The following is a 16,196-nucleotide window of genomic DNA, read 5'->3' as shown; positions in this document are numbered from 1 at the left end:
TCAAATCTGCATTTCCACGCTCCAAATTCAATCAATCAGACAACCAACCAATCAACTTCCCACAAGAGTAGGACCAAGTTTGAAGACTGCACATTCAAGGATGTCAGCCAAAATGATGCCAAAGGTAATTTGATTTGAATATAAAGAATACAATATTGAGGGCAACATAAGGATTGCAACATGTAGAACCTGTGATTCAAAAAATACACTTCATCAACATTGTCCAATTTTGTGAGGCATCTGAAAACCCACAAACAGAGGTAAGTTGAGATTGTTAACTGTTACACTTCAGCTATGGTTCAGTAGCATTTACCTTATCATGTTAGCTGGTTTAGCTAGATAGCAAGCTACTTCGTTCCACAGAAATCAAAGCACTGCAACTACAATTTTGGCGTGAATACGATTTGTCCCGTATTTAAACTGGTCAGATGGTGTCATGGCGAAATTGTCCCAGACTGTTAATTTAACATTAAGAAATTTTGCCAAAAGTGGGTGAGGGGTCATCTGAAAAGTCCAAACATTGTGCTAAAATGTGCTATTACTGTGGAGGGTGTAATTACTATAGTAATTAATACTCAGACACTAACTTGGGCAAAGAGCACCAATGACTCGTTTAAAACTTGACGCTCAAAGTTGAGGACTTGGGACTTGACTTGGACTTGCCTGTCTTGACATGGGACTTGACTTAAGATTTATATGCAAAGACTTAAGACTTGCAAATCAATGACTTGCTCCCACATCTCATAAATGATGACAGAATTTTCAATTAATTTTATTTTAAAAATGAATTGTTGGGTAAAGTATTGAAATCCTCTGAAATTAGTTGAATATGGAAATACAGACCATGGGTGTTGTGTTGGAGGTGCAGCCAAAATTTAGCTGTAGGGACGCACCATTATGAAAGTGTATTACACTGCCCTGTGACAGACAGGTTTGTCTCAAATACGCTCATATTCAGAAAAAAAACAGGTTATTTTATTATTGATATTATTTTAAAATCTGTGTTTGGCTGAACAATCAAAAATTTCCAATAGGCCATTTTTCTCAGTTTCAGTGTTGGCGTAGTTACTGCATTTTGGCTTTATAGAGAAGTATGGATGTGTGATATTTTAAAGTAGCTACTATTGTTAAAATTGACTGTTAAAAATGCAGTAGGTGTTGAGATAATGACAGAGCAATCAAGTTTTATACATCATCTTAAGAAATACACATCCAAGCAGAATATTAATTCAAGACAGGACTATAAAGTGCATTCTCTCTCTCTCTCTCTCTCTCTCTCTCTCTCTCTCTCTCTCTCTCTCTCTCTCGCTCTCTCTCACTTACACTCACACACATTGAGTAAAAAGACTGAATACACTTTGAGTTTAGCCAAACAAGCCATTTGCACACCAATTGTTATTTTTCTTTTCTGTGAAGGCAGAGAGACAGAAGGAGACCGCCCTGCTCTCCTCCCTCATCTTTCAGCCTCTCTCTCTCCCTTTCTCCACGGACCCACCCTCCCTCCGCTTCTCTACTCCTCCCGCTGAAGAGCATGTGAATGGGGAGTTAAAATGAATAAATGAAAGAGTGAATGGAGGTGAGAATGAGAGGAGGGACAAAGAAGGACCCCTAGATTCCAGGGACCGCATGTGCTGTCACACATTTATATGCACACAGATAGGAAGCCTAAGATACTGTACATATTAAAGACATATAATCATTCTCAATTCTCTTTACTTACAAACACTGCGAAAACATCCTTAAAAATCCTTCCTTAAAGATCAATTAACCTGACAAGCCAACATGTGAAAGATATTAAGACTCATTTTCAGAGAATTATGTAATATTTTGCAGCTTCTTTTAAGAAGAACATATTCAAGATACATTATCTTAATATCTTATGGAGTTTTGCTTATCAGATGAATACATCCGTTTAAAAGGATTTTTAAGTATTTTATTTTGAAACAAGGCAAATATACTCAATTATAATATGTTTTTTGAAGTGTAGGAGTAATTGTGAGAATTTTAATACATAATCAGGTCACATCATAATATAAGTGAATTTTGGAATATGGTAGGGTGTTTTGGGATTGCAGTGAAAGACCTGAGCGACTCTGACAAGGGACAAATTGTTACAGCCAGATGACTGGGTCAGATCATCTCTGAAACTGCAAGGCTTGTGGGGTGCTCCCGGTCAGCAGTGGTGAGTACCTACCACCAGTGGTCCAAGGAAGGACAAACCACAATTTTTTTTTTAATGATGACTTCGGAAGGAATGTGTCACAACACACAGTGCATCACACCCTGCTGCGTGTCGGGCTGCATAGCCGCAGACCAGTCAGAGTGCCCAGGATGACCTCTGTCCACCATCAAAAGTGCCTACAATGGGCACAAGAGTGTCGGTAGAAGGTCACTTGGTCCGATGAGTCCCGTTTTCTTTTACATCACATGGACGGCTTTGTATGTGTGCACCATTTACCTGGGGAATTGATGGCATCAGGATGTACTGTGGGAAGACGACAAACCTGGTAGAGGGAGTATGATGCTCTAGGCAATGTTCTGCTGGGAAACCCTGGGTCCGGCCATTCATTTGGATGTCAGTTTTACACATGCCACCTACCTAAACATCGTTGCAGGCCAGGGACACCCCTTCATGGCAATGGTATTCCTTGATGGCAGTGGCCTCTTTCAGCAGGATAATGTGCCCAGCCACACTGCACACATAGTTCGGGATTGGTTTGAGGAACATGATGAAGAGGTCAAGGTGTTGCCCTGGCCTCCAAATTCCCCAGATCTCAATTTGATTGAGCATCTGTGGGATGTGCTGGACCAACAAGTCCGATCCATGGCGGCTCCAACTCGCAACATAAAGGACATGAAGGATCTGCTGCTAATATCTTGGTGCCAGATACTACATGACACCTTTAAGGGTCTTGTAGAGTCCATGCCTCAGCGGGTCGGTGCTGTTTTGGCGGCACGCAGAGGACCAACAGCATATTAGGCAGGTGGTCATAATGTTTTGGTTCATCAGTGTATTTCTTAAGTAATATAATATAGGTAGAATACATTTAAAACATGAATTACGTCAATATGTACACCTGTTTGCGTTTAGTGTGTGCCCCTAACGAGTCAAAGAACGAGGAAATGTAGACATTATTTTCAATTCGTTGCGCAGAAAAACTAAAACTTTTATGCGAAAGTGTTTTAGCAAGTAACGTAAAAGTAATTAGTAATGTGATTACTTTTCCAATGAAGTAATCAGTAAAGTCAGTAATCTCATTACAATTTTATAGTGGTAATTATTAATTTGTAGTGAATTACTGTTTTTTAATTACTTACCCAACACTGCCGGTCCCGAAGAAGAAAATTAGCGCACCTCTTAACACACCACATGATTTGAAGTATCATTCATGTCCGCAGAACAGATGGTACTGATTCAACCTGCTCATAGAATACGTTACCTACATTTTTGTAAAAATATCTTTACATGCCTCGTACATATTGTGGCAGTTTGATGGTGAAATAAAAGTAGAGGCGCTACAACAATGACTTTTATTGACTTTCACACAAATCAAGAGTAAAACAGCAGATCAGTTCATATACAATCACTTTTCACCCTATTCCTCACACAATGCACAAAAACAATAAATAAAAAAATAAAAAAAACACTTTTACTATAGTGCATGAATTGTAAGAGATACATTTTAATGTTTGCATTTCTGAACCAACTGCACATAAGCTTGTTTGCATGTGATCGTATTGTGTGTTTGCTTAACTGATGCAAAGCGATGCAAAGGGTACGAGTCCTGAAGAGCAAGCAAGTCAGCATGTGAGGCAAAAGAGTCATAGCACCACAAATATGTGACGTGGTTGCTTCAGCAATTGCGTTTTTAATCTCACAGTTTCTTTTATGACACTGATGGTTAGGTTTAGGTTTAAGGTTTAGGGTAGGAAGGTCCATTTTATCGATTTAAAACTCAATACAGCAATTACCTTAAAAACCTCACTTGTCTGGGAGAATATTGAATTTGCTTTTAGTGCCACACAGTGGACATTTCACCTCAGAACTGCCATGATATGTGTAAGGAGCCACATAATACTGTATCATTTTGAAAGAAAAATTTGAATCCAGTCACAAAATTTTCATGAGATCAGTCTTTACTGATTCTTGAGTTATGCAACAAAGTTTAGTACTTAGGGTTAGGGATTTGTTCAAATCGAGTTAAAAAAAAAAAATATGAGTTATAGCAGTGGTTCCCAACCCTGTTCCTGGAGGCCCCCCAACTCTGCACATTTTGTATATCTCCCTTTCCTGACACACCCAGTTCAGGTCTTGGAGTCTCTGCTAATGAGCTGATGAGTTGAATCAGGTGTGTTTGATTAGGGAGATATCCAAAAAGTGTTGGGGGGGCTCCTGGAACAGGGTTAGGAACCACTGAGTTATAGTATAGTGCTGCTTGCCTTAGAGAAAAAAAAAAAGAAAACACACACACACACACACACACACACAAAGAGTGAAAACATTGAATTGCTCCCGTTCTGCTCATAAACGCCTAGACTTCCCCCATAATAAAAATAGGCATTTCCCCACAATCTCCAGGTCCCAAAATCATCAGACAACAGTAAAAGGTAAAATGGAAAAACAAGCACAAAAATGTGGAGCACCAGCCAAAGCAAACGCCAGTGCTGTCTTGGGATGCAGCAGGCTGACAAGACCCTGTGCTCCCCTTTCCCTCCTTGAGAGAGGATGTGCAGAGGAAGAGTTAACCCTTCAACACCCAGAGGAGTGACTGAGTGTATAGTGGGTTGTTAAAGAGACAATTTCACTAATTTGTATTGCATATTTACTGTATGTGATTAAATTGTGATTAAATTGTACTGCAATCAGAAGCTGATTTGGCTAGATTTCCAACAGGTTCTTGTTTGAAAATCTAGCCAAATCAGCTTCTTATCGAAGTTGGTTTTACATGGTTTCTAGCTGGTCTAAGCTAAGCTGGTCTACATGGTTGATCAACTGGAATACCAGCTGGTGGTGGTAGAGGTGGCATGGCATGGTAGACCATTATGGTCAAGTTGGTCGAGGTTGTAGACTGCGTTGGATCAGCAAAACATCACCTTAAGCTGTTTATATATATATATATAAACATTTCAGCAAGGGATAGCCTACAGTATTTAGCACATAAAAAAACTTGAGTATGATTGCCCATAAACATTGCAGTGAGAAAAATATAAACTTATTTTCCCATAGAACAATTTTATTAATTAGAGGTTGCTCTTTCATAGCTCAGAGGACTTAATGGAGTTCTCAATTTTGTAATTTACATGACTTTGTCTTGGATATTTCTCCTAAAATTCCTTTAAAAATAGACACAAATGAGATCACTGTTGTCATACAGTAAGACTTTAGAGGTATACAATTAATGTGGATGGTACAACCACATCTCATGAGAAGTCAAGAGTTGATAAAATCGTATGAGTTTGTTCGTATGAATTCGTGCAAATTCCAGACGTGCAAATACCTGGATGTGTAATGCGGAAGTAAGCTAAAGTTCTGCATGCCGGACATTGTGTACATGATGCTTATTAATGTTATGTCCTTACCCAAACCCCATATCTAAACCTAACCATAGAGTAGAGTCTGTAAGGTTGATTTGAAGCTTAAGAGTATGTTTTGTATGACTGAAGAAAGTAATTGTTGCGTTTTACAAGGAAACAAGGCAGAGTCACCTGATTGGCTGTTGCAAAAGTCGTACAATTGCATATGAGTTAGCCAACTTGTAGCCAAGATGAACTAATCTGTCCGATTTCTCCATGAGTGTGTGTTGGAATGGTAACACTTTAAAAAAAGGGTCCATTCGTTAACATTAGTAAATGTATTAGGCATCATGAACTGACAATGATCTATATATATTTTTTTTACAGCATTTAATAATCTTTGTTAATGCTTGTTAATAAAAATACAACTGTTCATTGTTAGTTCATGTTAGTTCATCTTGAAAAATCTGAGCAGAAGCAAATTTTGGAAACTTAAGCCTTAAGTCTCAATTTGCTCTCCATATAATCTCATAGCTGTCTAAGAGAAACAGTTAAGATATTCAAGAGATCTCACTCAAGATTTTTCTGTGCAATAGAACAGAAAAATCTACACCAACAGTGGGGTTTACACCAACAGCGGGGACCAGCTGAGGAGTAACTGACAGTAGAGATAGATAGAGCCAAATGATTTAATTTGCAACTCAGCTTTGTTTTCAAGTGCACTGTCAAAACACTTGGACACTAATGAGTTGCAATGTGATTTGTTCACGTGTGTATGACCACCAGGGAGCAGAGAGAGAGAAAGAGGAAGTTTCCAAGGAATAGAGAAACTGTCATGGAATGCCTTGCATTCAAAGACAGAGGAATTTGGCAACTTCATTCCTACTTAAACACACACAGACAAATATACACTGTTGCAGTGTTTTGGAAGAAACTGTAATTAGTCATGCAAGCTTCTCAGAATTTAAACTACATTTGCAAAGGCACTGTTTGGAAAAGTTACACTACGTTGGGGCCTGGGTGAGAAAAGACGCTGGCTACCACCCCTAGAGTTGCGAGTTCAAAGCCAGGGTGTGCTGAGTGACTTCAGCCAGGCTTCCTAAGCAACCATTTGGCCGCTTGCTAGGGAGAGTAGACTAAACCCACACTGGCCCGAATACTGCTCCAGAGTGGTCTTTTAGGCTAAGCATATCCCAGAGTTCATAACATTCAGGAGCTGACACTCCACCTACCTGAGCTATCACCATATCAACGCCATGATGATGTCAAGGAAAGCTTTTTAATATAAGTTATTTATTATAATCATATGGTAAAACGTAAGTGAAGCATATGCTATTGTTGTATGTATGAATATATTCAACATAAAGCACAATATAACATTCACAACTGGTTGGGATGACTTAACAGCATTATCATTATTACTTTATAGTTATGTGTATATTTATATGCCTCTTTGTTATCCTTCTCACCTAATAATACCTTATTTTGTTTTATTCTCTCTTAATACTGCTGGTGATTTTGGTCATTTATCAGCCACTGTGGCATACAGTATGCGATTTAGTAAATGTTGTTTTTAAAATGTTATTAAATACCACTGTTTCTGTCTCATCTGTACATGCATTTATGTATTTAAGGTATACGTTTTGATGCTTTTTATTTGTTGTATGAAACCACATACTGATAAGTTGTGTAAAGTTGTCTTATATAAATGACAAGCCAACATATAATTAAAATGGTTGGTAGTAGTAGCTATTAATGAATCACACAGGTTTATAGAATAAAGTAAAAAAAAAAAAAAAGTTTTATGCAGTGTATTGAGACATTTTTTTTTAAATAAATGGCTTTAATATTCGATTATGGACGACACAATTTTACAGTTAAACATATTTTAATGTGCAAAGTATTGAAAATCAAAATGAGTAAAAAGAATTAACTTTTACAATTAATTTCACACAATGAAACATTATAAAAAAATGTACTTACTGTACATATTTCCAACAACACAGTACACTTCCAACAACCAGTAGTGTAATGATAAATAAAAGGGTGGGTAAACTATTTAGTTAATTATTATTTGAAGTAGGCTATAACAGTCACCACTTCCAACAACAATCAGTCTTCCGAGTGCAACTACAAAAACGGCTGTCACAAATGGGACCAACATCATTAAGTCTACGAGTGTCCTAATGTGCAATCAAAAGTCATACACGCACTTGCAGTCTTCACATCTACTAGCACACTGTGTCCAAACACGAAATCCGTAACAGGGATTGAGACCTTTCTCAGTCTGTGCGACAGTACCACCATCACAGAATAGTTTCCGGGACACAAGCTTTGCGTTACTGTGCATCATTTTGTCAGACTGAAAGTGGAACGTTTCGAAAAAGCTCTCTTTTACAGCATACTTTGGAAAATGATGTCATTTTTATTTTTAGTTTTTTTGCATTTGTTTTTTGCAGTTTTTTTGTTTGTTTTAGTTTTCAGTATATTTAGTTTTTACTAAGATTTAGTATTTTAAGGCTGTCAAAGTTATTATGTTAACTGATATTAAATGCTTTTAAATATATATGCCTCTTTTATTGCTATCAAGTTGCTTTTTTATGAAGGCAGGTTTTAAAAGTTTAAAATCTTATGGTATAATGTTTAGCAAAAGCTTAAATTAATTAATTGTCAATTAATTATTGTGGAAAAAAAAAATATTTCGTTTTTAGAGTCATGAACATGTTAAAGTTTTTGCAATTATTTAATTTTTTATTTTTATTTCAATTAATAAAAATGTTTGAGTTTTTGTTTACTATAATAACACTGACTTCCCAACACTGTACTATTTCGACTCAGTGGCCAGACGTGATAAATTATTGCCAGAACAGATGACGTGAGGTGACTTGTAAGCCTTAATCAGGCTCCTCTAATGGCCAGCCCACTGTCAGTCACTAATTAGATTTGTTTATACATTTGTGTTTGTGTGCAGCTCATGGAGACGGATGGAGTGAAGGAGGAGGGAGGGAAGGGAGTTGCTTGTCTTCTTGGGCAGCAGCAGTTTGTGGTGTGGTGACAGCGCAGTGACATGTCCTCCAGGAGAGGAGAGATAGGAATAGGTGAAGTTCTAGATAGAGAAAGAATATTTTCCCAGTAGTATCAGCCACCAGAGGCAATGAACACACGAGAGGAAAAAGAGAAGAGCAGAGAGAGAGAGAGAGAGAGAGAGAGAGAGAGAGAGAGAGAGAGAGAGAATAAGATATAGAGATGAAAAGAAAGTCAGGATATTCTGTCAGTTCAATTCCAAAGTCGATAGTACCCAAAAGAACAAAAGGGCAGAGGAGAGGGAGAAGGAGGCAGGCAGGAAAAGTTAGAAGGAAAAAGATGGAACATCAATAGGAAATGCATGGGTGTTGGGTGCCTGCTGAAACATATTAATCACTGCAATAATGATCCAATCATAGGCTCTTAAGTATCTGCTTATTTAAATCCAAACTGCAACTTTTTTTGTCTTTTTTTTTCCGTCCAGGCATTGCATTAATCAGATTTTAAATTAATAATGTGTATATATAGAATATATATTCAAATATTTTCAAATAGATCTGCTTTTTAAATTAAGACAACATACTGATTAGGAAAGGATATTTGCTATGTAGCTGCAGAATTAGAAGTGTGAATGTTTATAAATGTTCATTGTTTTTAATTTTACCTCTGGATTCTCATAATAATGACAACAAATCAAATACATGTACAATAAACATAACCACACTGAAAATATAAAATATCAATGTTGTTTCTTTTAATAAATACAATTTCACTGCAATTAACAAGTATGTTCACGATGAAACTGGATTAATTAATTTTTTGGTGTGTCTTATTTTTTTATGACTGGTAGTTTTTAACTAAGTAACATTGATAAAAACCAGTTGCTTTAAGGCAAGTCAGGTCACTCGGTGGCCATGTTTGTAATGCCTTAAGGCAGCTAGTCAAGTCAAGTCATTTTTATTTGTATAGCGCTTTTCACAACACATCATTTCAAAGTAGCTTTACAGAAAATTATGCCTTAACAAAAAATGAAGCTGTAATATCTATAAAGTCTTAAGAGTCATCATTGGCGGTTTGATAAAAACTTAATTGTAAATTGTGCCTTAAATTAAATAAGTAAATAAAATTTGTATTTAGACCCCTGGTGAGCAAGCTAAAGGCTACTGTTGCAAGGAACACAAAACTCCATAAGATGCTGGTTAATGAGAAAAATAACCTTGGGAGAAACCAGGCTCACTGTGGAGGCCAGTTCCCTCTGGCTAACCAGCATGAATATAATGCCAATATTAGTTATCTGTGTGCAGTGCAAGTCATGGTTTAAAATTTGTAAACTAAGTGTTAGGGGCCAATGTTTAAACTAAAAGATTTTGTACGAACTGTAAGATTAATGACTAAAGTCTTAGAAGTCCATCCTGAATTTACTGTGGAAGTGCACACAGATGCATTGTCCTTTGTTATTTGGCTGATGAAGGCTTTAGAAGACAATTAATTTATAGTCTATGTTTTCCATTTTAATGTAATCCATCTTTGACCAAGTTCGACAAGCAGCATGTGGCAGTACATTTTGGTAAAGCCCGTCCTAAGTCCAAGTTTCAGGCAGTGGCCAGTGAAGTATCCCATATCTTATGGTTGGAGTAGGCATCAGTTCATCCTCTGTGAAGTCTATCGTAGTAGACCGAAGTGATGTCTGGCTGGCACAGGCTGCAGTTAGTCATCATCACTCAACAACATGTAGCAGTGGGAGTCGGATATCAGGCAGGACTGGAGCTGGATCTGGCAGGCTCTGGTAACCTCAGGAAATGTGTTGTGCGCTACATTCAGGAGTGGGTTTGGTTATTAGCAATAATGAATAATTATCAAAGATAATTATCAATTATTAAAATCAACATAACATTGATTAGAATCAATGTTAGCTTTTTAATCCTTTAAGTCAACAAAGATAACCATCAATTATCAAAATCAATAGAATATTAATAAGGATTAATATTGCCGGGGCACCACCCTGGAATCAGGGACTAATAACCAGACAGTATAACAGTCTCAATATAGGATTGTTCTCTTAGGAAAATCGACGTCTGGAGAACATCGACATTCAAAAGGAAACAACGAAGGCTTGAATCCGAGCACTGACATCCCCTGCCAGCCCTTGACACAGGTGCATGCAAAACAAACCAAAACACTTCTCTTTGAAATATAACAAAGTTTATTGATGCAGTAATATCAATTAATAATCAATACAATGCAGTCAATAAACTTCCGACTTACAACTACAAACTAAACAGTGACATGATTAGATATGGTAACAAAATAAGCCTATAATGCATGAGAGGAAGGTATGTGTGTGTGTGTGAATGTGTGGATGTGTGTGTAAGGAGTGATGCACACAAAATGGTGGACGTGACTCTCGTGGAGAGTACGTCACGTGAGGTTTCCGGCCAGAGAATATGGCCGCGAATATGGGCGGAGAGAAGCCGGTTAATGGCGTCTGCCCGTTTACCGCATGTCTCCGCTTGTACGATAACTTAGGGACAAAGCTGAGCTTTATCACCAAGTTATCTACTAGCCAAATGTGTGTGCGGGAATGTTTGTGAGGGGTCGCGTGTGTGTATGGTTAGTACGAGAGAGAGAGAATAAAGTGGCGGCACTGAAGCCGGTTTCGCGATCGTGGGAGAGAAAGCAGCTGTTAGTTTATCACTCAGAGATGCGGTGAATGGCTTGTAAACCATCCTGCGGTCTTTGGTTCTTTAATGGATAAACTCAGTGTGCCAGTCTCACCCGCGATGACAGAAATACACAACAGTCCAACGTGGTTGGACTACAACAATCTCATTCGTGGTAACAGTAAGTTACAGTAATACCTTGAGTATTATTAGCAGCAATGAACAGATTTGGTGGTCCGTAAACTGTACAAGCAACAGCCTTGATACACAAGAATGACACACTATAATATTCTATCTCTGCCCAGATGTAAACCTCTTACTTGAATCACATGAGGACACAGGTAAAATGTGTGTTCATCTGTCCTTTAACTCCGACTCAGTTCCTCGAGGCTCGGGTGATGATGGGAGGCCGTTTCCTCTCTCTGTCGGCGGGCGTTACAGCTGCTGATTCTCGGCGGGCTGGCAGAGAAATCAGCGACGTCGACTCAGTTGAAGAGGGAAGAGAAATCTTATTTCTTCACTTCTGCAGGCAAACGGATGAAGATGCGGATTGCTCGGAGGTCTCCTTCAGATCCGTTAGAGTGTTCGGTGGAACATGGAGAAATCTTAACTCGTCCAGCAAAATGGAGATTGTATGGCCACAGTTTCAAGCTGTATGTTACTTCCTTGTGCAACGAGGCTACACCTGAGAGCAGCTATGAGCTGCGTCTACGCACGGCACGCAAAGTTGCTGGAAGCGACGACCAGAAGGATCTCAGAAGTATTTCTACTCCCAATGACATCATGGTTGAGGGGCGTTCTGTCGTGCGCCTCATCCAATAGGAGTTGAGAGTTCGATCCTTTGGAATTTCACACATAGGTGTAAAGTGAGCAAGGCTTCATGGGATTTGTAGTCTGTTTTGGACTCCCTTTGTTTGATTTTGGTGCAATTGTTATCAGTAAGGTTTATGACTGTGTGTGTGTGTGTAGGCCTCAGTCAGGCTTTACGACTGTGTAGGCCTGCCTTTGTCTTATATCTGAATACATGAGACCCAACATATGTATACGATGTTGAGACAGGTAAACAAATAGAATAATATTAGCGAAGATTCCATTCACTTTAAAGCAGAATTATAGAATATGAAAAGTGCTTCCGGTTCTGGCAGACCTGGCTAATGCAGCATAACTATGAGTTGATGGATAAATTAGGTGGATTGAGTAATTGAATCACAGTGAGTCTCTAAGACACAATGAACCCCATTTACACCTGCATTAGCACTGTCCACATGCGATTTACCCAAGACTGATATTAATACCAGGTGTTAATGATGACACTCTGTCTGGAAAATCTCCCATTCCTTCCATATAGTGCGTGTATGTTTCATATGAGAGAGTTCAAGTCCAGCAGGTCTTTGGTGGTCAGGGGAATAAGGAGGGTTAAACAGTGTCTTTTAAGGATACAGTGTGTTTGGTCAGATGACTCAGACACCCTGCTAAAATGCTGATCCCAACTGCTGCTACTCACTCTACTAAACACATAATCAACCAGTCTCATGCCAGCCATAAGACTGGTTAATTTGATTTTATAGGCCGATGGTGGAGCATGTATTAAAAACAAAGTTTCTTCATTGTTTCTTTGCAACATCTAATCAGATTCCAAAAAGAAATGACTTCTTCTTGATAATCATTTTATGCTCTACAGGGTTCTTGAGCCTTCTGTAGGGTTGTTTAATATTGATGTTGCATTATAGGTTTGTCAGATAAGTATATTGATTACTGAGTTTGATCCTCAATCATTTGTTGCAGCCATATTGTGAATTTTAGATTTGATATTCTCTTGGTCAGCTCAGTTCTTCCACTGTTTTTTGCAGAACCTTAAGGCCGGTTTGTTCTTCTGTGTCAAACCTACGCCTCTGCTTAGTGGCCAGTGTGGTAGTTTGCATTTAACCACCTAACCCTAACCCTCATATCCCTAACTCTAAGGTTCATCAAATAATCCTCTTCCTGTAGAGAACCAATTTCTACTGTACAGTGTATGGTTCTTGAGTTGGAAATTATAGTTCTTTGAACATGACAAAAGTTCTTATGTTTCATTATAGGTTCTTCAGATCAGTGAATTTGTTTCTTAAAGGGTTCCAATGCATATACTGAATGTTTTCTTAAGAACTAGAGAACAAAAAGTTTCTTAGTAAAACATTACATTAATATTCCCTTTGTTAAATGTTCATAAAAGAGTTTATTAATGACTAATAAATCATTTACAAATTAATTATAAAGCATTGATATGTGGTTACAACAACATGCATAAAAGGGTGACGGTTATGCAATACCTTCAAAATAGTGTGCCATTTTACCTCATATGTTATAAATGCTTAATAATACTTATTCAACATTAGTAACTCCTCCTATTATAGCAACATTTAAACCTTCCATTTAATCTTACAATAAATCTATTTACAGTGAGATTATATAGCGGTATTCTGTATAGTTGCACTCTGACATAAAAAGTATGAATAAGTGTATTCATTAAGCATTTATAACATGTTAGTTAAAATGCTCATTATTTGGTATTGCATGAAAGTTGTCCTTTTTATTCATGTGTTATAACAGCATATCAATGATTTACAATGCCTTTGTAAATGACTTATTAGTTATTAATAAACCCCTTTATAAACTCTTAACAAAGGGAACATTAATGTAATAACTTACCAAGTTCTTTGTGGAACCTAAAATGTTCTCCTGTGGCACAAGGATTAAAAAATTTTTTGTTCTAATAGGAACATTTGAATAGGAAGATTTGTTTTACTATATTAAGGTTTGAGAGTAAGATAACATCTGAGGATACATAAGTCATTTGGTCTCACACTAGTTCATTTGTTGTTGCCCAAGTGTGAATTTGAGGTTCTCATTATTAGCAGGGAGGATCTGTAAGTGTGATTTAGAGATGAAAGATAATAAAACCAAAAGGGAGGAATACTTACCTACAGAGTACAGAAAACCACCTACACTTATCAACCACACACAGTCACACATAGATAGTAGAGGAACTTACAAGGCAATGCTGACAACTGTAATACATGACATGAATTGAACAATGGATTAAAATGGTTCAGAAAGCTTCAGATAAATCCTTTCCAGACATCACAGACAAACACACACACACATACAGAAACCCAGGGGGTGGGCAGTCATATCTGTTAAGTCAGACGGGGGTGGCAACATGCCATGGGGTAAAAAGAGCACTACTCAGCCCCATCCCGCTGCATGCACTGCCTTAAAACCTGGGGCTCCTTCCTGAATTAGCCCCCCATTGGGTAGAGAGATTTTAGGGAAGGGGTAGGACTAGGAGAGCTACACTCACACACACACACACACACACACACACACAAACATACATGCTGTGTCATTTTACACAAGTGGGAACACACAAATTCTTGGCATTATATTTAGACAAGATTCATGTATGGAAGAGCACAAGCAGAAATTTGTATTAAAGCACTGGCAGCTGCAACCAAGCTACACTCAAAATGACAAAAGAGATCTCGATTGTTTCCCCTAAAAAGCACTGACATCAAATGGAGTGCATGGTTTCTCAGGTTAATACTCTATCGAGTTTTAAATCAACAAAAGCGACCTCCCTACCCTAAACCTAAACCTAAACCTAACCGATAGTACCATAAATAGCAAATGCAATTGCTGAAGCGAGCACATAATTTTGTGGCGCTTCAATTGCATTTTCAGCTTGCATGCTTTTCAGGACCGTGCCCTGGTCCTTTGCATCGCAAGTGCAATACTCGATCAGTTGAGTCACCGTGCAATTTGATTACACTTGAACAAGCCTTTAAATGCAGTCTGATAGACAACAATCCTGCTTGTTTAAAGTCACTGGAAGCTGATGAATCTGACCTCCACTGGACTACAGTGCACACATACACTCCCTTGTGGGTAACTGCTGTTAAAAACCACAGGCCAGCAGAGGGGAAAAGAGAGTTTGTTGTAGATATTAGGAGCTAAACGGCTTATCGGCTTGCAGACACAGTTCCCGTGTGTGTGTGTGTGTGTGTGTAAGACAGTGCTTTCTTTGTGAAAAAGTGAATACAGCGAGGAAAGACAGTGTGTGTGTGTATGCATGTCTAAGCCAAGTGCCAAACCCCTCTGGAGTTAGCAGGAGGGAGGGAGGTGTAGGAACACAGAATTTAATCATAAATAATGAGCTGCAGGTGTGAATGTCTGGAGACGTTTCATTGACATTGTAATATTTTACTTTAAAAGAAGAATTTAGGTTAAGTATCTTTGGGAGAGAAATTAAGAAATTACATTACAGTGAGAGACATCCAGTTAGACTGTAAGATAGTTCTGGGCTAGCTCTGGAACCTGGTTGGAGAAACCACGTTCAAAGCTGTTATAATATAGCTGATTTACCGCCACCTGTGACCGCACCGCCACCTGTGACTGCACATCAGTTGAAAATATTAATGCAACAAGTCTAAATGTCTACCATATCAATTAGGGTAATGAACAATACTTGACAACAAAATTAGGTATTCTAATTATTATAAATAAAATTAATTGTTTCTTTAACGTGTATTTAATCATATTACACAGGTCTCAGGAATACTTAATTCTGATTGTTCAATGGCGCCATCTAGCAGTCTGATATTTCTGACTAACAACCACACATCCGGTGATTAAGACATATCAGGTGTTGCGAGTCATCTTTCCCACTTCTCATATCGCTCTGCGATCTCTACAAGTAAGCTAATAAAATATTTCGCTCATATCAATGTTTCATGTCCATTTATTTATTTATTTGGCAAGCCGTCTTGTAATAAGCTGGATAATGAGCAGTCAGACAGTAATTTTCACAAAACCACCAGAACTCCAACACAAACCGGGGGTGCAAATCAGCTGTTCAGTGATTTCTTTCTAACCTAATAACACAATTTTAATTCAAGTCAATATATCATCTCTATTTACTTATTTATTTGGCAAGCGCTCTTATAATAAGCTGGATAATGA

This window comes from Myxocyprinus asiaticus, chromosome 3, assembly GCF_019703515.2.
Source record: "Myxocyprinus asiaticus isolate MX2 ecotype Aquarium Trade chromosome 3, UBuf_Myxa_2, whole genome shotgun sequence".
NCBI classification, from domain to species: Eukaryota; Metazoa; Chordata; class Actinopteri; order Cypriniformes; family Catostomidae; genus Myxocyprinus; species Myxocyprinus asiaticus.
This window is presented reverse-complemented; position numbering follows the sequence as displayed.